A 23,075-nucleotide genomic window follows, 5' to 3' on the forward strand; every position below is an offset into this window, starting at 1 on the left:
AAGGAGCCCAGGCCCTGCCAGATGAGGGCAGAGTATGATCTCTTTAACTGAGAGCCTTCTGCTCGGAACCATCCCACAGCTTGCCAGTCTCTCTGGAGCTGCTGATCTGAGCCAGGCCCTCTCTGGAAAATTCTGAGATGGAAGCCTAAGCTTCACAAGATCTGGTTTTGCTTTGTTTTGAAAACAGGCTCCCCCAACCCCCACAAAAGAAACCCCACCAAAACCAAACCAAACAAAAACCTAAAAATCAACCAAAGAAAATATTGGGGTGCAAGACAAGACAAATAAGAGAATGGAGCGGTCCCCCTGTCTCAGTGTGCTGTCCCCAGTCCCCAAGGGAGCTTTCCCATGCACCACCTCCTTTCTAAATGCCACCAGACTGTGGGTGAATAAATGCTATTCCTTTGTTACATATGAGCAAACTTGAGAGCCACAGATGACTTACTTGAGTCATAATGTAAGCAATGGGTTTAGAGTTCGAAACCAGGGTGCCCATTTTAGTCCTGCACACCTCCTACTTTGCTGTAGCTCTGTCTTCCTTAGTTTCATAATTTTTTAGGAGAGAAAGACAAAGTTGTTTGCGGCTGTCTTTGAGCTGAGATACCCCCTCCCCCTTACCCCAGCTTGTACTTTGTAGCCCAGACTGCCCTTGGTACAGCTCTTGCCCCAGTCTCCCGAATATAGAGATTACAGTTGTCACCTGATCTGACTTGTAGGGCTTTATATGACTCTGATCAGTTGTTTCAGCTGTCCTGTGACACAGCACAGGGCTCTGTCTGTCACTCAACCCATATCGACTATTTCATATTTACTTCATGGTAGGTGTTCTGTAGGCACAGGGTCCATTGCCAAATAGGCAAGAAAACGGTTTTCTTTGAGTTTACCTCCTTCTCCTCAGCATCTCTGAGGTGAGAGCCTACAGTGTGTGTAGTGTCTCAGTGTATGCGGGGGACACGACACCAACTACTGCTTGTACATAAGAACCTGGGCTTGCAGATCTGCAGAAGGCCCACTTTCTCTCACACTGAGACCATAGCTGCGGTTAGCTCTATGTGGTTAGCAGCCCCGAGGAGGCTGTCATGTTTAAATGAGATTATTTTCCTCAATCCACACAGTGATTGTGCTTCCTCCTCCTGCCACAGTGAAGAAGACAGGATGAAGTTGGCAAGAGCTGCGTACTTCCTCTACAACTAAATTAACAATAATACAAAATATTAAACCTCCAGAAAACTCTCATTGCTTTCCTAGTGTAGTGAATGGTCATTACAACTTAAGGCCAGCATGAACTCATAAACATGGTTCCCGTTATTAGAATTAGATGCATATCCAGAACACCCGTGGGACCTATCAGTAGTTCACTGGAGGGAAAACTAGAAAGCCGAAAGAAAATACTAGATATATCCTTTATCTTAGGAAGAAATTACAGGGCTCATCCTTGGGTCAAGAACCCAGGCCTGGCTTGAGAGAAGAGAGGGGAGGAGGCCTTCCTGTCCACAGTTTTCGTCTTTCTGGTCATTAAAGAGTCTGTTCATCAAGTCAGGCTGTTGTCTTCTGTGTCTATAGCAAGTTGCTTCCTTGAAGTCGAGGTCAGTGGTAAGAGGGCTTTCAATGGGGATAAGAGAAAGAGGCTTCATTAGAGTTTGAACACTAAATGTTGTGGCAGAGCAGATCCTCGAGTTGTTTATTGATTCTTTTAAAATACTGATTTAAAACCCTGGCACAAGTAATTTGTAGTGTTTGATGACTGAGAAAAAAAGCTTTGAAATTTTCTGCAACAATGCAGTCTTGCAGTCGACTCTAGATTTTTTTTTTTTTTTTTTTTTATTCTTGTTCAACATTCTTCTGGCAAGTAGAATTTAATACGAAAAAACCCAGAGTTTCAAAACAGATCAGATCTAAGACCAAGACATTTAAAGCTTGTATGAAATCCCTTTGTCAGTTCATCCTACTGGGCCCCTGGGAAGGGAGGAGACAGAAATGTACCCTAGCTCTGGTCAGTGTTTGATCAATTAAAGGTGAAATTGCTAGCCAGGCTGTTTATAGCATGTTGATAACATGTGGAAAACAACAGGGCATACTTGTTGGTTTGGAAGGCTGGTCTTTACTCACAGATGAGGACTGCCTTTAAGTAATAGAATAAAAACAGAAAATTGAATCATTGAAATGCTCTGCCGCTTTGACATGAATTTAAATCTTGGCATTTAGTCAATTTTTACCATAACCATTCCTAGAGATTTATGTTTGATATTGAGAAATCAATGTCTGTTGTTTGAATGAAAGCACCACTTTAGTTGGTCCTATCTGAACTTCAAGATAATATAGTGTCTTGGAAAGTAAAGTTTTGTCTTAAATAATGGATCAGTTTTCATGGGCATTTTCTGTTGACCCTGAACCAAGTACAGTACAATTAGTAGAGTCTCCAGTTATAGACTGTGTATAAACTTTGAATTTCTAGTTTATGGTTACAGGCATTCTCAAACTCCTCCTCTTGTTCCTGCTCTTCTGTTTTCAGTGAGGTCATTGAACCAAAGGTTTTAGGTTTTCTAAACTCCCCAGTCCCCTAAACCTTCCTAAATGTTGAGTTGAGATATGACTTCTTTGTTTTAAAGATATAAATGATGTGACTTAGATTTATATTGCACAGGAACCTGTACAGTAGGCATGCCGGAGTCTACGAGAAGCTAGGCTGCACCAAATTACAGTATCTGTTTAATAGAAGGAAATATTTTTGTCAGGGATTCTGCTCAACAGCATTCTCTAATTTGAATGTCTGTAGCTCCCTTAAAAGTCAGACTTGTTTGCCTATTCGCATTGCACTGCGGCATATGCCTTTCATTTCAGCACTTGGAAGATCGATTTCTAGGTCAGTGAAGGCTACATGGTGTGACCCTTACTTAGACAAACCAAACAACCAAATAAACAGTGTGTTGAGAGATAGTACCAAATCCATAATGTGCACATTTCTCAAGCACCTTCCCCCTACTTTTTCAAAAGCTCTGTTAATCATGTGACATCCAGAAATGTCCTCAGTAATCAGAAGCAGAAACATTAAGATAGAAATTTTGGTCTAACAAAATAAATGTAAAGTGGTTGGGGGGATTTTAGGTAAATTTTTTCACTTAGGAAATTATGTTCAGTATCAGTGAGATACATGATTGCTCCAGTAGGTTAATTTTGTTAGTAATTAAAATAACCAATATTGTACAGCTTCACTGATAAGCTGTCTTCAAGCTGTTAAAATAAAATATATGCATTTTGATGAAAGACTGCATTGATGCATCAATGGTCTCCATATTTAATGTACACCAAGTCCTGGAAAAATTAAGATCAATGTAATGAAAGCTATTTGAGGTTTTCTTCATAAAGTCAGTGCGAAAATGAGGTCTATCCATTCTTAAACCAAAGATCTTGGACTTTTTCCTTTTTGCTTTGCTTTTTTAATGCTTCAAGCATCATCTTTAATAAGTTATTAATGATTTATTTCTGATCCTGATGGATTGCCTTTAATGTATATATAACTCATTTCACTATAGCAGCATAATAAATGGCCAGTTTTATGAAACGTTAATATAGGTCACATAATCTTTCCTATTCCTTAATTGAGAGTCATTTGTTACTTTATTTTTGATATAATCAGAATTTGGAATTATACCATTAAGGTTAACAAAATTAATTATGGATTCAAAGAGTGAAGAATTGGTCTCATATCCTTGGGAAATGTTGTTAAGACATAGGGATATATGGCAGGCATTTTAGGTAAATCATTAAGGGACATGTGTTTGGCTGCCTTCTTTCCCTTAACGGCTAAAGAGCACCAGCATGGTGCTCAGCATTTCTGCTGTGTTGTTTTTGTAGCTCAGCTATTCCAGCCGTATGAGTGGCTTTTTCTTGAGCCTTTAAGGTTGTGTACATCCTCCTGGTATTTTTATAAATAAACTCTTAAACAGTGAATCTTTCATCTGTTCTTTCTCTTGCTTCTGTTTCAGTGTCAGGTAGCTTAGTGTCTCATTGGCTTAGTGGAGGCCATGCTAGCATATGGTCTTTTGGTGAATTCAAAGCACTGGTTGCTCCAGATCAACTTTGAGTCTTACGTGATCTTACACGAAACCATTCAGTCGCTGTGCACTCTCATATAACCACTCAAAACTAGCAAGAAGTTCTGCTAGGGTTTGGAATAAAGGTCTTTGTGCTTATTCTTATGAATAAGTGTAGTTTTTCCCAGGTACTCATGGGTACTGTCTTCAAAATCAGCTTTCTAGTCTTCATAACTAGTTAGCTAGTCTTCGTAGTCATTTTACTAGCTGAGGCAGAAAATTATGCCCATGAGCATAGTGTCTTAGAAGACTGTTTGGTCTGTTTATTTTCCTCTCTTGTTTTCATTCTCAGATTCAGTTTGGCCACTTCATTTTTGCCTTAGTAACTAGAATGAGGACACTGTTTGTAATGTTAAGCCAGGATGGAATAGATGTTAACATGCCTTTGTGGGTTTTGTTTCTTGCTGGAGGAATATCAAGTTGGATAGTGAATTGGGGAGGATCTGAGAGGAGTTGTGGAGGGCGAAATATGATCAAATTATATTGTGTAAAAATGTTAAGAAGAAGAGACATAGTATTGTCGTCCTCTGCTGAACCAATGTGAGACTTTGGGAGGTTTGTAGTTTATGGGCAATAAGATCCATGCTTAAAGGCAAAGTGAGGAGTGAGGGAAGGTTCATTTTTTAGTAATAATTTGAAAGTAATTGAGTTAATATAATAAATATTAATTATCGGTCAAGCAGCCATTGAAAATAAAATGTACATGCAGCTTTATTTGGAAATACATATCTAAGCCCAACTCCCAAGATACTGTATCCTTCTAACTCTGTACCACCATATCAAGCACCCCTCCAATTTACTCAAGTCATTTATCAACAGTTCTTTATGATCTTATGGCAAAATTGCTGAATAATTCTTTGCTTCAAATCTGGCCAATAACAAGGCATAAAAATGATGTTGAGATCTTCAGAAATTATTTTCTTTAACTTTTTATTGATTCTTTGTGAATCTCACCTTAGGTACCCCAATCCCACACATTTTCCCCTTCCTTCATATCTACCCTCTGCCCTTGCAACCTCCCCACAAAATAAAATAAAAAAACAGAGCAACATAACTATTTCCCTGTAAAAATGGTGGTGTGTCACACAGTCCACCCTTTTGCCCAAACAGAATTACTTGCAAATGCTCATTTTCATGAGTCTTTGGTCTCTTCTGAAGCCTCTGAGATTCTGCCACCACTCTCAACACTGGAACCTTATCTGGATTACTCCTCCTCGAAAACCTGTGTTTGCCTGTGTCATAGGTCTCCTGAAGCTTTGGATCCAGCAGCTCATAGATGGGGTGGATGTTGGAGTGGACCAACTCAGAGCTCTAGATCTGAGCCTGGGTCGTGGCAGTGTTGTTCATCCTGCCAGATCTACACTTGGGCCAGCAGGACCAGCTCTCCTGCTTGTAGCTCCTGCTAGCCAGGGGCAGGACTAATACTCCCAGGCTCCTGTGGGCATTGCCCCTGGGGCCAGATCTCCCACACATGGGGCCTGAGTCACCTCTTCCACTCTCAAGCCTTAAGGTATCTTGGGAGAGTAGCTCTGTACCTTGTCTGGGCAGCCCAGTACAGCTGGCCCTGGTGCCATGGGTATAGAATCTTCAGAAATTATATATGTGTGTACATGTCTATATGTGCATGCTTTGTGTGTGTGTGTGTGTGTGTGTGTGTGTGTGTGTAGTACAGGATCCAAGAGGGGAAAAAAAATTCTAGATGCCGTTTGAAACCAGAAGCAGCTGTAGCAAGCAAGGTCAGTCTCCCGTGTGGAGATGGCCTGGCCACATTGTAACCATTTGGGCAAGTCAACCTTAGTCTGTCATTAGGCATTTGACACTTCTGTCCGGCATCATCTCTGGCTCTCTATGAACAGACATCAGCGGAGAGTACCTCAGAACACATTCTAATTGTGCAGTGACTAGAAAGTGCAGTCGTCATTTGCAAGTCACGGAATACTTATTTATGTATTGTATTTCAGTCTCATGTGCTAGCCAGGCTTGAGCTAGCGCTGGGAAGCTGCCGGCAGCCGGCTTGCTCTCAGTTGATTAACTTGTTTCATTATCCTTTTTCTCTTGCTCTTTTTTATGTCTTCGTTGTTTTTTTTTTTTTTTTTAATTCAAGTAAGACTTGTAGGTTTCATAGCAGTGACATAATAGAATTACTCTGTTCTTGGTATTCCTTTTGGGAAATGCTGAGTCCTGTCTGGTGAACTCAGCTTGAATTTTAGGTCCTGTCCTATAATGTAAGCAAGAGTTTAGCTTTCTAGGTCTAGAAGACACCTTGCATAAGCTCTATCCATTCCTGGCAGGACAGCTCTAACAGTCACACACTTGTCGTGTTGTTATTGTATCAAGAACCATAAGCTTGCTGGGCAGGATGGCACATGCCTGCAACCTTAATATGCCTGTGATCATAACATGACTGTAATCATAATACTTAAATGTGTGATACGGGAAGGTTGTGAGTTCATGGCCTACATACCTACATAGTTGAGAGAGAATCTTAAAACAGTAGGAGAGTGTTTACTCTTCAGTGTTTGATCTTTAAAAAAAAGTCACATTTTGTGGGTGGTATTATAATAATTTAGATATTGAAGTAGTATTAGAAAAGGACTTTTAGCAGGGTGATTATACAGAATAATGTGGTCATTAAAAGTTGGTGTGTTAGAAAGGGATGTTAGTTTACAGGGTTAGGGCAAACAGTGATGTTGGTAAAGTAATAAGAGAACAGAGGGAGGGGGGAACAAAGACAGGGACAGAGGTAGAGAATGAATTGTTTCTCTCACCATGGTGACCATTTGCAACAGTCTCTTGGCTTTCAATGTTGAGCATGTCAGAATCACTCAAGGTTTAGGACAGCAGACAGCTGGGGCTTATGCCTGAGAAGTCTGAGATAATAAGTAAGTAAAACATCAAATTAAGGCAAGAATTTCAAATGAACCATATTTATAATGAAGGAAACTTTGAAATTCAACATTGTTTATTTAATACTAGAGTTGGGTAGCATCATGCCATCTTTATCCGACATTTTTAAAAAATGTCTTCACTTTCCTTACTGTGTTGGTATATCCGAATCCTGCTAGCATTCTATCCACAGAACGCTGGGTAATGTGTTGAGGTCTAACCTTTAACGCTTGGTTAGGAATGCTGACTAAATGGCTCCATGCCTTGTGTAGCAGTGTATCAGCATGTTGATGAAACATTTCTGTATTAAGACTAATATTTCAGCCTGGTGCGGGGACTCATGACTGTGGCTGCATCTCTTGGAGGCTGAGGGAGCCTTGTAAAAAGCCAGCCTTTAGCTATGTGGTGAGCTCTGGAGATGCTGGGATTACATAGGGAGGTCTTGTGTCAAAAAACAAACAAACAAACAAAAAAACCAAAAACCAACCAAAATACAACTAGTATTGGTAGGAATTTAATATTTACAAAAAAAAAAAAAAAAAAAAAAAACCATACAATTCATAATATGTTTACAATGGATCTGCCAGGAAGAATCAGTTGCAGAACAAGCCTGTGTAGCTTGTCTAAAGCTAGTTGCTATGGGGCAGGACGTGGCCGAGAAGCAGAAACACGAATTAGCTAGCTGTATACCTGCTTTCTCCATAAAACTGAGCTGTTAGTGTCTTGTTAAGGTGAGGGTTGTACACAAGGCACTGCTAGATTTCAGTCCCTCCTGACGTCATGAATAATTCAAATTCTAGGCACACTATTTGCATGTGAATTTTTCTTGACCCTGTGATTGTCATAAAACCTTTATCTTTTCTTATATAAAAATTACTTTTTGTAACAAAATTAGAGAAACTAGAAGGAAAAAAAAAGGAAAATACTTTAAATCTAAGCATGTAGCAGAGAGTGCTGGGCACAGAAGCCCCTAATGAATATCTTATTGATTGAGCGCCAGGAATTAGCTTCCCGACCTCAGAGTAAATTGCTTAAGTTGTCATATTCTGTCTGTAGGAAGGGGTGGTTGGCAGGTTCTTCTGCTACTTCTCTCCTTGTTACAGATTTATGTGACATCACTGATCTTTCAGGGACTGGGTGAAAGTGTTAAATAAATCAAACTTTTAATACTCTATTTAAGGAAGAACTGATATTACATTTGCTGCCTTTGATATCTTTCTGCTGTTTGCCATAGTAAGGAAGGATGTAGCATTCTGACAGCGTGTCATTTGCACTTATATAGAAGAAGGGTATGTGGGAGAGCAAATGCATTTATTTATAAATAAATTATCATTATAAAATATTAAAACCTTCTTCCTGTTAAATCAAGTTCTATTGTTTGGTTTCTACGTTTTCAAACCCCAAATTACAGTCAATGGAATTATGGATTATCTACCAAAACAGCATTTCTTCATAAAGACAAAGGAACAGGGTTGGAGAGTTGGCTCAACTGTTCATAGCACTGACCTCTCTTGTTGAGGACTCAGGATCGATTCCCAGGGCCCACATGGCAGCTCGTAATCCTCTGTAACTCTAATCCTATGTGACGCTCTTTTCTGTTTTCTGAAGATGCCAGGCATGTACATGTTTCACATATACACATGCAGGCAAAATACTTGTATACATAAAATAATAAAACTAAAAATATTAACAATAACCATGATGTGGGCATGGCATATTAATTTATGTGACTTGGTCTATTAGGTGATATCAGTATCCTGGTACAGTGTGTGCCCGATTGGGAGAGAAAATAAGTTTGACTGTGTGTTTTCTACATGGGAAACAACAGCCTAACATTAGCAATTTTCTTCCCTTGGTTATTTTAAAAAATTTTTGTGTTACTGTATTTTAGTTGCGTGAGACAGTACCCACAGTTATACTACTTGAAGGCATGTATATAATACACTTCATCATATTTATTTTGCCTCTCTAGCTGACCCTTTTTTCAAAAGACTAATTTTTATAAAACAGGAGCCATACAGCATTTAAACAGGCCTGAATTTTCTCTTTGCGTGATGACAGTACTTCAAAAATTCATTCTTACATTAAAAATCTTTTTCTTTTTGAGCTTGCCCTATATTCTGCACATTTTCTTATACCCGAGTTTTTAGTTCAGTTTGCAGGTTCTGTGTGCAGAGAGGCTGTCTGCCACTCCTGCCACTCCTCCATGGGTGTGACAGAACTGCTGGCTGGACATTCAGGAAACAAGAGCTGTAAAAACTGTTGCTAGATAACAGCTGTCATCAAGATTCTTATTTCCTTTATAATAGCCAGAAGCTGGAAGGAACCCAGATGTCCTGCAGAAGATGAATGGATACAAAAATTGTGGTACATTTACACAATGGAATACTACTCAGCCACCAGAAACAATGACTTAACCAAATTCTTAAGAAAATGGCTGCATCTAGAGAATATCATCCTGAGTGAGATAACCCAGTCACAAAAGAACAGACATAATATGCAGTCATTGATAGTGGGATGCTAACCCCAGAAGCTAGCACTCCCCCAGAAACAACTCACAGACTGTATGAAGTCCAAGAAATAAAGAAAACAAAACAAAACAAAAAATATTTACAAAACAAGAAAACCCTATTTCCATGTTACATTTTGTTTTACATGTACTTTAGCTCACTGTAACTATTAAGTTTTCAAGGCATACTATCAAACCTTGAAAAAAAATCAAGTACTGACTAAAAAATATATTCATATAGTTTTATGTAAAAATTATGTTAAAATCCGAAAAAAAGTACTGACTTTTTTAATAAAAAATGTATAATTTTAAGCAAAAATGTTTAAAATCTGTATATTTATCTTTGTTTTGTAAAATAAAGTTGTTAACAAAAAAAATGAAAAAAAAGATTCATATTTCCATTAATAATTCACTTTCTAAAATTGAGGGTTTAGTGTTAAGGTGTGATGTAACGGGAGAAATTTTATGTGTAAGTTTGCACAAAGGGTCCAGTAGCTTCGTCGCAGGGGTGGGATCCTAAGGTGGTCCAAATTGTGTCACCTCTGTCTGAGTTAGTTCATTGTGGGACCATGCTTCTCTTGCCAGGGAGGACATTCCCTTTAGACTTACTCCAAGCAAGGGAATGCAACCATCCCTCACGTGCTCTTAGTAGCCTGTTTGACTGTTGCCTATTCGGTTCGAGTTGTGTTCTCTTTGGGTTTACGATCCAGCCACTGGCTGGATCTTTATTTAATCTCGACTGAGCTGTCCCATCTCCTTCAATTGGGCGTAAACCTATTCATCAACCTATCTTTTATATGTGCAGTCAGGAATGCTATTAAAATTGACTGCATTGTGGCAGGGTGCTTTGTATTTAAGAAGTAATATAATAAGCTTCAATGTGATTAAGAACAGGGGTTACTACAAATGCAATATATACTAAAATCACACTGCTGAAGAGCTTTTTACATAATGCACTACGCCTAATGTGCAGACAGTTGATTTAATTTTCTGTTCTACCCTCTAAAAGCCTGGTGTTTCTCACAAATGCTACCAATGTATCCTGTTGTTTCATTTTGTAACACTTGAGTTGATATGTTACTATAATTCAATTATATCAAGTCCTAGGGAATGAATTCCTGGCTTGATTTATATATGTGAAATGGGGTGTTGTTCTACAGATTTAATGTAACTCCACAGTAAGAATGGCAGAGAGAGAATAAAAATCTAATTTATAGAATTTTTCATGAGGTGGCCTCTGTTTTAAAAGATCAGTATTATTTTAATGGTCTTAATAAAATTAAAATTTGTCTCTAGTTATGAAAACACCTTTACCAGAATGCACTTGAAACAGTTCAAGGGCTGGGGCTAAGTGTGTAGGTCAGCCCTACTGTACCTGTCTGCCACACTTGTCTGAAGCTGTTGGGTCAGCCCCTAGAACTGTAAAACAAAACAAAGTGTGGCATGGTTGTGCATGCCTGGCACCCCAGCATATGGGATGTGACAGCATCAAAGTCTACACCATAAAGTATCCTTTAGTTATATAGTTTAAAGCCGGCATAGGCTACCCGAGTCTCCATCTTCCACAAGCAAACAAATGCAGGCAGCAGGCAGACAGACAGACAGACTACAGAGACACAAACTCAAGTGTAACGTTGTATCATTGTTTTGTTTCAGTTTTCTTATTTCATTATAACAGATGTGATAATTAGCTGATAGATCTTCTATGCTTAATTGGAGCTACTAAAACACATTATTCATTCCCTTTTAAGTCAGAAATAGCCCATACATTCATTGTTTTTAGAATAACAGATCTTTGGATGCTGACGATGCCTCTGTAAATGGAAGCTGGTTTTTCTTTAATGACAGAGGATCAAGACCAGTGTTTAAAAGGGACTTGGACTCAGAGCCATATCTCTTGACTTCCTGCTAATTTTTCTTTACTGCACCCTGGGACTTAAACTAGGGTTGCATTTTCATTTCTAGTCTGTTCTGTTCCAGTATTTTAGAACCCCAGTTTTATAGAATACTTTATATGTTAGCTGGGAACTGCTAAACCAACTACAAATTCATGTATTTTAGAGTGTTCTGGAGAACGGTTTTAGGAAAGTCCAAAATTTATCTCCATGCTTTTTACTTTGTATTTGAATACTTTTAGATCACTGGGTATACCTCAGTTTCCAGAATGTTCTCTGGGTTAGTAGGATTATCTGTTTATTCTTACAGTGGTTGTAGTCTTTAAATGTGCAGGAGCTATATGAAGTAGGAAAAGTAGCATCACTTTCATTCCATAATGATGGAACAGTGTGTACCACGTGAATGTCCAAGATGGATTTGTGACCGGGGAGCACCTCTGGTTCTTGTCTGTCTGCCCATTGGTTCTTCCCTCTTTTCCACCTTCTCTTTCTCTCCATAAGCCTGTTGCTGAAATCAGATTCCCAGTGAGCCCTTGGTTTAGGCAAACAAAATCTTAGATCTTAGTGAAGTCTCACCAGCATGCTCTATAATGCTTGGTGGGCACAGTCTTGATTTCTAGCAGCATCTCCTCTTGGTTCCTGTTGTTCCAACCTTCCTTCTTCCCATCTCCTTGTTTGTTTAGGACAATGATGTTTTCCTGTTTTGTGTTGTTTGGATATGGTTGTTTCTCTTTTGCAAAAAAAAAAAAAAAAAAAAAAGAGGATTGGGGGTTTTGTTTTGTTTTTCTTTCCTACTCTGATTCTGGTTGCTCTTGGAGCTAAAACACTTCTACTTGGATACTTTTCTCAATGATAATGCTGTGCAGAGACCAAGAAGAGCAGAGTCCATAAGATGCAGCAAAAAAAGTCCTGCTCTTTTTCTTTCTTTCTGTAAACTCAGGGCAGGTTCTGAACCTTTCCTGGAAGCTCCCCTCCCCCACTGGAAAGAGACTAAAGCAGAGATTAATTGAGAAGTGAGAAGTTAAGTCACTGCCCTTGCTGAGTTGTCCTCTTTGGGTGTTTCTGTGAGTTTGATTATGGTGGTCTCAGCTGTTTATTTTTGTTGGAAATGGGTTCCATATTTGATTTATTATATTTGATTACTTCATAATGCATGGCCATGTCTATCACTGGAGCACAGCTGGTTAGCTCTCTTGTGTATAACACTATTTCATTGTTCTCTGCCTTTGGAAAAGAATAAATCGTAGGAGTAAGAAATTGACTTGAGTGCTATAGGAGAGAATATTATTGTACCACTTTTAAAAGTAACTCTGGAGACACTGTATACTGGTTTAAGGGGAAAATTCATCTTGGTTGGATGGCATTTTTTTTTTTTTTTTTTTTTTTTTTTTTTTTTCTTTTTAAAGAGGACACTTTAGTGAGGATGCTTTTGTTTTTGGACCATTAAAGGGTAAAGTTTCCGGTTGTTAAAAGTTTTAATTTTTAAAAAATCTTTTAGACTTTAATAAGACTTAGGCATAAATACAAAATATTTTCCTTTTATTTTATTCCTACTTTATTGGAAAGAAAACGGATAAGCAAGAGGATTGAAAGACACAGAAAACATAAAAGAGTAAACTAGAAAGTCTAAAAAGCCTTGTGTAAAATGAAACTGTCTATATTTTAAAAGCAGTACATTTTACTAATAATATTTAAAATGCTTAAATGGTAAATACATGTAGGAAAATTTAGTATTTCTTTTTATTTATTGGATAGTTTATGTATTTATATTTCAAATGTTATTCCCTTTTCTGGTTCCTCACTTCTCCCGCCCCTGCTTCTATGAAGATGCTCCCTCTCCCACACACCCACTCTCACCTCAACACCTTGGCATTCCCCTACACTGGGGAAATGAGCCTTCACAGGACCAAGGGCTTCTCCTATTGATGCCAGACAATGCTATTCTCTGTATTGTTGTTCTTCCTGTGAGGTTGCAAACCCCTTCAACTCCTTCAGTCCTTCCTCCATTGGAGTCCCCATGCTCAGTCTGATGATTAGCTGCAAGCATCTTAATCTGTATAAGTAAGGGTCTGGTAGAGCCTCTCAGGAGGCATCCATGTCAGGCTCCTGTCAGCAATAGTGACTGGGTATCATGGCTGCATGTGGGATGGTCTCCAGGTAGGGCAGTCTATGGATGACCTTTCCTTCAGTCTCTGCTCTATACTTTGTCTCTGTATTTCCTCCTGTGAGTATTTCATTCCCCCTTCTAGGAAGGACTGAATTGTCCACATTTTGCTGTTTCTTCTTCTTGAGCTTCATGTGGTCTGTGAATTGTGTCTTGGGTATTCTGAGCTTTTGGGCTAATATCCACTTATCAGTGAGTACATAGCATGTGTGTTCTTTTGTGATTGGGTTACCTCGCTTAGGAGGATATTTTCTAGTTCCATCCATTTGCCTAAAAATTTCATGAAGTCATTATTTTTAATAGCCAAGTAGTACTCCATGTGTAAATGTACCACAATTTTTGTATCCATTCCTCTACCGAAGGACATCTGGGTTCTTTCCAGCTTCTGGCTCTTATAAATAAGGCTACTATGAACATGGTGGAACATGGGTCCTTGTTAGATGCTAGAACATCTTTTGGGTATATGCCCAGGGGCATAGCTGGGTCCTCAGGTAGTACTATGTCCAATTTTCTGAGGAACCACCAGCCTGATTTCCGGAGTGGTTGTACCAGCTTGCAATCTTATCAACAATAGAGGAGTGTTCCTTTTTCTCCACATCTTTGCCAGCATCTGCTGTCACTTGAGTTTTTGATCTTAGCCATTCTGACTGGTAGGAGGTAGAATCTCAGGGTTGTTTTGATTTGCATTTCCCTGATGGCTAAGGATGTCCAGCACTTCCTTAGATGCTTCTCAGCCATTCGATATTCCTCAGCTGAGAATTCTTTGTTTAGCTCTGTTCCCCATTTTTTAATAGGATTGTTTGATTCTCTGGAGTCTAACTTCTTGAGTTCTTTGTATATATTAGATACTAGCCCTCTATTGGATGTAGGATTGGTAAAGATCTTTTCCCAATCTCTTGACTGTCGTTTTGTCCTAATGACAGTGTTTTTTGCCTTATAGAAGCTTAGCAATTTTATGAAGTCCCATTTGTAGATTTTTGATTTTAGAGCAAGAGCCACTGGTGTTATATTCAGGAGATTTTTGCATGTACCTATGTGTTTGAGGCTCTTCCCCATTTTCTCTCCTATTAGTTTGAGTGTATTTGATTTTATGTGGAAGTCCTTGATACATTTGAACTTGAGATTTGTACAAGGAGATAAGAATGGATTGATTCACATTCTTCTACATGCTGACCTCCAGGTGAACCAGCACCATTTGTTTAAAATGCTGTCTTTTTTCCACTGAATGGTTTTAGCTTCCTTGTCAAAGATCAAGTGACCACAGGCGTGTGGGTTCATTTCTGGGTTTTTAGTTTTAATCCATTGATGATGGTATCTTTTCAAATATTGAATATATACTTCTGAAAATCTAATGTTTTCTGTCCCCGTATTATGAATAGTTATTACTCTTGTTCTTGTGTGAAACATGCCATTTTCACAGTGCTCCAAGCTCTGCACTTGCAACCTTTTTTGCTTTCCTAAATAGTACTTAAAACTCAGTCTGAATTTTTTTTCTGTACTTTTGAGGGAACCCGATATTTCAGGGGGCAGATTTTTATTTAAAGATTGTCATTCAAAATTTTATCATATTTTTCTGAGTATTGACAAATGCACCAATCCTTTTTTAAAAGATTTGTTTACTTATTATGTATACAGTGTTCTGCCTGCATATATGCCGCAGACCAGAAGAAGGCTCCAGATCGCATTACAGATGGCTATGAGCCACCATGTGTTACTGGGAATTGAACTCAGGACCTCTGGAAGAGGAGCCAGTGCTCTTAACCACTGAGCCATCTTTCCAATATGAGTGAGATAACCCAGTTACAAAAGAACAGACATAACAGTCACTGATAATTGGATACTAACCCAAGAAAGCTCTGAACACCCCAGAAACAACTCACAGACTATATGAAGTTCAAGAAAAGAAAAAAAGAAAAAGAAAAAAAGAAAAGAAAAAACCATTATGCTTAATCCTTACACACCAAGAAAACGTTGATTAATTCCAGGTTACAACCTGTTTTACATGTATTTTATGCTCATTGTAACGAGTAAGATCTTAATGCACACTATCAAACCTTAAAAAAAAAAACACTGACAAAAATGTATTTGTATACTTTTATGCAAAAATGCTTAAAATTTGTACATTTATCTTTGTTTTTTAAAATAAAGTTGTTAAAAAATGTCAGATTCCTTTTCTGCCAATTAAAAATTAAATTGAATTCTAAAAATATAAATAAATAAAGAGGCAATCGAAATACTGAGCATGTGTTAAACCATGATATCTTCTAAAGCAGAAAATAGTCTTTTCTCCAAGCTATGTGTTCTTTTGAGTAAAACAATAGATAAGTAAGTTTACTATAAAACTTTATCAGTGAAATGTATCCTATCCACAGTGAAAATGTATCCTATCTATAAAATACATTTCTGACCTAGAAATATATTCTCCAGACAGCTTTTATTTAAAATGTATATCTGTTGGGAAGTTACCTGTTTGGCAAGGTTGGCTTGTGTCTCAGAGTCTGTTTCCTTATGTCAGTGTATATAACGCAAGGAAACTTTTGGAAGAAAATTTACAGTAAACTCATGAATAAGGTACTGGTGGTAAAATAAATTAAAAATACTTGGAACCTAAAAAAAAAAAAAAAAAAAAAAAAAAAAAAAAAAACTTTATCATAGTTATTCCTAAGAGTTGTGTCTGCCCATCACACCTTAAGAGGAATCATCGCTTTCTTGGGAGTTTGCAGCATTGGGAAAGGTAAAGTGTGAGAGATGAGATTGTGAAATGCCAGGCAAACCTGCAGAGTCTGTAGGTGCACAAGGTGGTGCTGGGATGCGCAGTTCACAGATGCAGGAAAGACCAAGTGGCCTCACCCTAGAGAGGAAAAACCAGGGAGTGTTGAAGGAGCTCTGAGAGGTCAGGTGAAGACAGGCTTTCTCTATTGTGGATTGTTTCTTTCCTGTGTATCAACGTAAATGTTACTTCTATTCATGCCAGACCAGCCAGTGCCTGTGTCTTATACATGTTCTCTTGAGAGAAGGACAGTGATTCCCAGCAACCATAAGGGAGCTCACAATCATCTGTAACTCCAGTTTCAGGGTTCTACCATCCTCTTTTGTACTCGGTGGGCCCCAGGTGCATATATGGAGCATGTATATACATGCATACATGCCTGTAAACAAAACATTTATATAAATAAAATACATATAAATTAGTCTTAGTATGAAAATGTAAAATCTACAGAGAGAAGCTGCATTTCAGAGACAGCTTTTCTGGGATTGTAACACTGGCAATTTTTCTCAGTTGCTTCTCTGGAAGGTCTCCATGGAGCAGATGCTCCCTTTCCAGACAGACCTAAAATGTGATGATTCTGTCTGAGATTTTTGTGGTCTGCCCTGCCCTCTAACTTGCTGCTCTCTTATCGCAGTCTCCTGAGTGTCAGGTTGACAATATTCCATGAGAGAAACATCTCAGCATTTTTCTATCTGAATAACTCTAGGTTTGTCTCTTAGTGTGAACTTTATAAAGACTTCTTTTTTTTTTTTTTTTTTTTTTTTTTTCCTTTGCCCATCCAATTAGCCTGGGAATCTATTTCTGGATTGTTGATTATTTCCTAAAAATTTATATTGTTTTCTAGTTTGGAATACTTTCTGTTTTGCTGGTTCATTTGTAATAGTAAGTTCCTAGAAGAACTGGTTTTAAAGAAAGTCCTGCTTTAAGACTGTTTATTTTCTTAAAATGAACTATATTGGCTTAACTTTAGCTACCTGGGTTTGGATAACTCTGAAGCAGTTCTTTATTAAAGGCTGGTAATGTCATTCAATTAATAGAGTAACATAGACAAGTAATATACACTAACCTACACCAGGCCCAGAGTAAGACCCCCGGCACCATAGTAAAACAAAAAGCATGTATACATTTATAACAAAATTCCCTCTTGGACATTTTATCAGTCACTATTATTTTCATGATACAATACCATCACCATAAGCAACTTACAGCAGAAAAAGATTATTTGGGCTTCGTGATCCCAGAGGGAGTGTGACAGTGAATTCTGTGACAGCCAATGGCTGGAGCAGAGAGCTGAAAGATCACATGTCACACACTCACATAGAGGAAGCAGACAGGGAAGGATGTGGGAGAGGCTATAAACTCTCAAAGCTACCAGTGACCCATTTCCTCCCTCAAGGTTCTATAACTTCCCCAAATGACTAGATCCAAGTGTCCCTGATTCTGTGGGGGTTATTCCCTGTACAAATCAGAATGCACAGAGGCTAAAAGTATTCTGAACACACACACACACACATACACACACACACACACACACACACACACACACACACACACACACACACACACATATATATATATCAAGATTCTAAGTTACCAGCGAGAAAAGCCATTTATAGTATGAGAGCCACTGAGTCATTTGGCCAGCTTACAGCGGGGAGCCCTTAGTTTAGCTCTCTGGCTGTATTGTAGCTCTGGGACAGGAATGACCCTTTTACATGTGTAACTTATACCCCGTAAGCTTTCCTATTATTTTTGTGCCACCATTTTTAAAATGTCTGCTCATCTGATCTTGCTTCCACAATGGCTTCTGTGATACTCTGCCTGCCACCTCAGCCTCCTTTCTCTCCTTCCTAAACCCCTTACAGTTCCCACTCTTTGGTCTGTTAAAGTTACCTTTTATTAATTTAACCTGCTTTCATAAATGAGGGGCAATCCCTTGGATAGGGTTGGTGGTAGCAGTTACACCAGGGTGCACTAATTTTGAACAATAGGGGACATAGAATCTAGAAGAGGAAAGATGTCGTTTAGTTTCCCAGTATTAGTAGAAGACTCTCAGGAGGAAGTGGTGTTTGAGCTAGGCCCCGTGGCTCCGAAGGAAGGAGAATGGTGGTTCAGCACCACCCTGGGCAGTTAACTATGTTTAGTTGCTGTTTCTAGAGCTTTGTGAAAAAAGTGCTCTCGTGCACATAGCCATTTGTTACGTTTACATGGGATAATGTTTTGGGACTGCATTTGAACTTTTAATTGAACAAGGTGAAAAACTCCAACACAAATTCAAAATTTGTCTGATGTTATTGTCCAACCCCCTTTCTTTTGTTATTTAGTAACAGTCAAAATAGAATCAGCAATGAATATGTGTATGTATCTGTGTGTCTCTGTGTGTGTGTGGGGGGGGGGAGACAGGCAGATTGCTGAGCTTTGCTGTCTAGTTGTCTCAGCCTTAATCTATGAGCACAGGTTCAGTGAGAAACCTTGACTCAGAAACAAGGCACGTGGCTGAGTGTAGTGGCACACTCTGAACTCCAGCCCTTGTGATGCAAAGACAGGTGGATCTCAGTGAGTCCAGCCTGGTCTATGTAGTGAGTTCTAAGACAGCCGGATTCACATAATGACATTCTGTCTTGAAAAGACAAAACAAAAACAAAAAAATAAACAACAACAACAACCACCCCCCTAAAACCAACCAAAGGCACAAGGTGTTTGAGGGGAAGTGACAGCTAATGTTGACCGCTGGCTTCAGTTAGGTACGTGCACACATGCTTGCATGAACACACACATGTGTACATTTGTACACATACACACGGTCTTAATTTCTGTCTTTTAAATATTTTTATTACATTTAACTTCATTTGCATGTGTGCATGCATGTGGAAATTGGAGGGTAGATTGAGGAACTTGTCTTTCCTCTTTCTTTTTGTGTGTGTTCTGGGGATTGAACGCATGTCTTCAGGTTTGGTGGCAAGCGCCTTTACTGGCTGATCCACCTTGCTGGCCCTATTCTTTACTTCTAATTAAGAACTCAGTGTACTGCATAGACATTGTTTATTGTAAATGAAAAATTTACATTTAAAAATAATTGAGGTATAAGTTAATGAATATTTCTTATGAAAACATACTTGTACAGAATATTAATACACAGCAGATCACTTCCTTTAGGAGGCTGAAAAAAATATCCCAAGATTTCCAACTGGAAAATGTGCCCACTAACAGCTGTTTCCTATAATTGGAGCAATTTGCATGCAGAATAGAGAAAATGAATTATACAAAAGGGTGCAGAGAGGAACAGCTATAACTCCCTGGCGGGTGCAGCAGCCCACAAAATAAACTTCCTTCAAACGACACTGGCATGATTAATTCTAAGCAACCTGGATGCCAAATTGCCATCTAAAAATATTTTTATTGATTCTTTAAGGATTTCATACAATGAGACTGCCTTTTTCAAGGGCCCCACAGCTTAGAATGCCTGGAGTGTAGGATGCTGCCAGCCACCAGCCCGCTGGGTGGGGCTACATGTTCACCCCAGTGTCGGGTCATTTGAATATTCATGAAGGTTGGCAGGTGGTCAGTGGATAAGTGACTGCCACTACTCTGGGTCCTTTTGCTCTTTCTTTTTATTTAAATTAGAAAAGCATACAAGATCAAGTGAGGTGCTGCATTCTTGACTTTTTCTGATGTCAGGTTTGGGGAAATTTTTCATCAGGTGAGCCAATGCGGAGTTGGACGTTAAAAATCTTGCCTTCAGCTGGATTTCGTGGCAAATGCCTGTCTATAATCTTTGCACTCAGGAGACTGAGGCAGGAGGATCAAGAAAGATATCCAGGCCAGCCTTAGCTACATGGTGAAGCACTGTCAAGTAGAAACAAAAGCAAGCCTGTGTTGTCGGGCACTTCTCCGTGATTGTATCCTATCTGGGCCACATGGAGCCATCATTTATGTATACCACCACCATTTTCAAATAATAAAACACATCCTGTTTATAATGTCCCCTACATGGAGTCACCTTGCACATTGATTGAAGCTATGCTTGCACGTGTATAGATGGTGTTTTATTCTCTGTTAAAGCCAAAGGAAGCAGAAGCTGTCAAGATCTCCAACCTGACAATGGATGACGGCCCTGTGGTCCAAACCCAAGGCTCTCTTCTTGCTGTTTCCATTTTTGTTTTCATCTCAGAGGCTAAGTGGTGATTGGCTATCTTAGGGCCTGCTTTCCTGACTGGCATGAGGGTGGATCTATACATTGTTGCATTGACATTGCTGCATTGTGTATATGTATCGTTCTGGTTCCTTTACCTGTAGTAACAAAGTGCAGCGGACCTGGAAGTAGAAAACAATCAGTGCCATCCTGTGCAGGTTTTGATGTGAGGATCCTAGTCAGGATTGCTCACCTGCTTCTTGTGATGGCCTCACATAGTGAAAGAGATCACAGAGGTCTTTGGACGACATCGATGACTATGACGATAACGACTATGACAACAATGATGAATACTAGTACTTCTACTGCAAATTTGCACAATGAGTTGGATTTTGAGCATTTTCATCTCCTCTCTTACTTCCTCCAAGTGTCCCCCACTTTTTCCCACCCATCAAGTCCAATATGTGCTGCCCAGATATCCATGGCTCTTACACTGAACACAGGTGACCTACTAGTGACAAATTCCCCAATGCTATCAGCTGCCAATACCTTCTCAGCTATGGGAGGTTCCCTGTCCTCCTTCCTTCTCCACACTTAGGTTTGGTCTGGCTCAAGTTTGCACAGAGTTTGCCTCCACTGTTGTGAGTTCATATGGGCAGCTGCACATTGAGTCCAGAGGACACTGTATCTCTGTGTTCATTCACACTGTCTCAGGCTTTTACAGTCTTTGGTCCCATTTTCTGCAGTTGTTCAAGCCTTGGGAAGAGAGTGGATGGGTATTTCATTTAGGGCTAAGCATTCCACAGTCTCAAATTTTCCGCATCTTTGCCAATTGCTGGTCTCTGTGTTAATTGCCATCTACTGCTTCTCTGAGGATTGGAAATCCAAAGTAAACTCAGTCGTGAAAGTTGTACCTTCATAATCACCCATCAAAGCACTCATGGGATGCTGTTAACATCAGAGACAAGACTGTTGACGTGTAAGTTTTGGGAAACACAAACATTCAGTATCTAGCAGTCGCCATGTTTACCCTGCAGAAGCAGGCTCAGAGAAGTGAAGCAGTTTTGTACATGTAGTCTGGACTGTGAGCTACATTGTAGCTTAGCGCTGGGCTGGGCCGGGTGCCTCCTAACCACCTGTCAGAAGCTTTGACTTCCCAAGGTAAAAGAGTGTCTTTCTCTGTCTGTTTCCTGTCCGTGAGGGAAGGGGAATACACAGTGGGTTTTTAGTATATGGTCAGACAGAAGTCGGTCTAGTATCAGAGTAGTGATTTAGACAGTTAATGCTTTGGATGGGGGTGTAAGGAGGCACTTCGTGGCCAGAAGGATTTTGTGAAGAAAGCAAGCTCTGGATGAGGCAGGGAGAATGGAGGCATTGAGCATAGGTGGGAAGTGCTGGGCATGTTTGAGGGGAACCAGAGTGCAAATGAAGCGTGGGGGCTCTGGTGTGAAACAGTGGCCATGTCTGGAAGTGAGGCCTGGGCTGCAGCAGAGCACTCAGTGGACTGGGTACATCTTGACGTTCAGCCTATCCAGTTTCCTCTTCTTACACCACCGAACCACCATGTAGAGACTTCCTACACTTTATATGCGTGCCTAAGTGAATATGTGCACCACAAGCACGCAGGAGCTCGCTCCACTTAGAAGAGGGCAACTGATTCTTTGCACCTAGAGTTAGGGCAGCAGTGAGATGCCCTGTGGCTGCTGCATACAGAACTTAGGTCTCCTGCAAGAGTAAGTGCCCTTAATTTCCCTGTTGTCTCTCCAGCCCAAGAGACCCAGTGAGATTCAGTTGGCTTCTGATTGTTTTAATGTAGTAGAAGACCTAGAAGAATGAAATTTCAATTCCCAAGGACTCTTGATTCGCCAAGACCTTGTTTTAATTTAAGAAATAATAACTATTTGGTTGTTTTTAAAAAATGTGTTGTTGTGGTGGGATCTCATTAAACCTCATGTTTTGTGGCATCAGAAAGTGGAAGCAATGAATCCTAGTGTGCCTGAGAAGTGACAGAGCCCAGGTTTCAGGTCTTAGGAAAAAAAAGTACAGGACATCTCAGAGGCCAGAGGCCCAGGCAGGAACAAGTTTCCTTAACTCCCAGTTTGGGGTGTTTCTTTTGTTAGGAACCTCTGTAGTTTTCTTTCAGCGCTTCTCAACCTTCCTGATGCTGGGGGGCTCTTTAGGACCATTTCTCATGTGGTGGTGACCCCACCCATAAAATTGTTCCCATTGCTACTTCATAACTGTAACTTTGCTACTTATGTTACGAATTATAATGTAACTGTCAGCTGTATAGGCTGCTCTTAGGCAACCCCCGTGAGAGGGCCATTCAACCCCAGAACTGATATTTCTCTTGATGTTGAATCCTAGCTCTGTCCTGTTCCTGAACATAATAACTAAGCCCTTTATGTGACCATGGTTGGCTGTGATGAGCTACACTCCACCCAGATTTTAATTTAAAATACAGGTTTGGCTTTAGATAAGAAAAATATTGTCCCAGAGAAGAAACGAAGAAGAAATGGGAATCTTGGCTGTAAGGAGTAAGGGTGTGGAACCTGGGCCTGGTCTGGGTGGCAGAATGTTTGTGTTTGTCATCTTTTTGTCAGTTACACTCATAGTCTTTGTTTT

General features: G+C 39.6%; 1 protein-coding gene across 1 annotated transcript in view; it reads left to right on the forward strand.

Annotated features, from left to right (window-relative positions):
- The window catches only part of MLLT3 (MLLT3 super elongation complex subunit), a 250,096-nt gene that overhangs the window by 128,916 nt on the left and 98,105 nt on the right, over nucleotides 1-23,075 (forward strand). The gene's annotated exons all lie outside the window — the stretch shown is intronic.

The sequence above is a fragment of the Micromys minutus genome (genome assembly GCF_963924665.1).
Source record: "Micromys minutus genome assembly, chromosome: 9".
Taxonomy (NCBI): domain Eukaryota; kingdom Metazoa; phylum Chordata; class Mammalia; order Rodentia; family Muridae; genus Micromys; species Micromys minutus.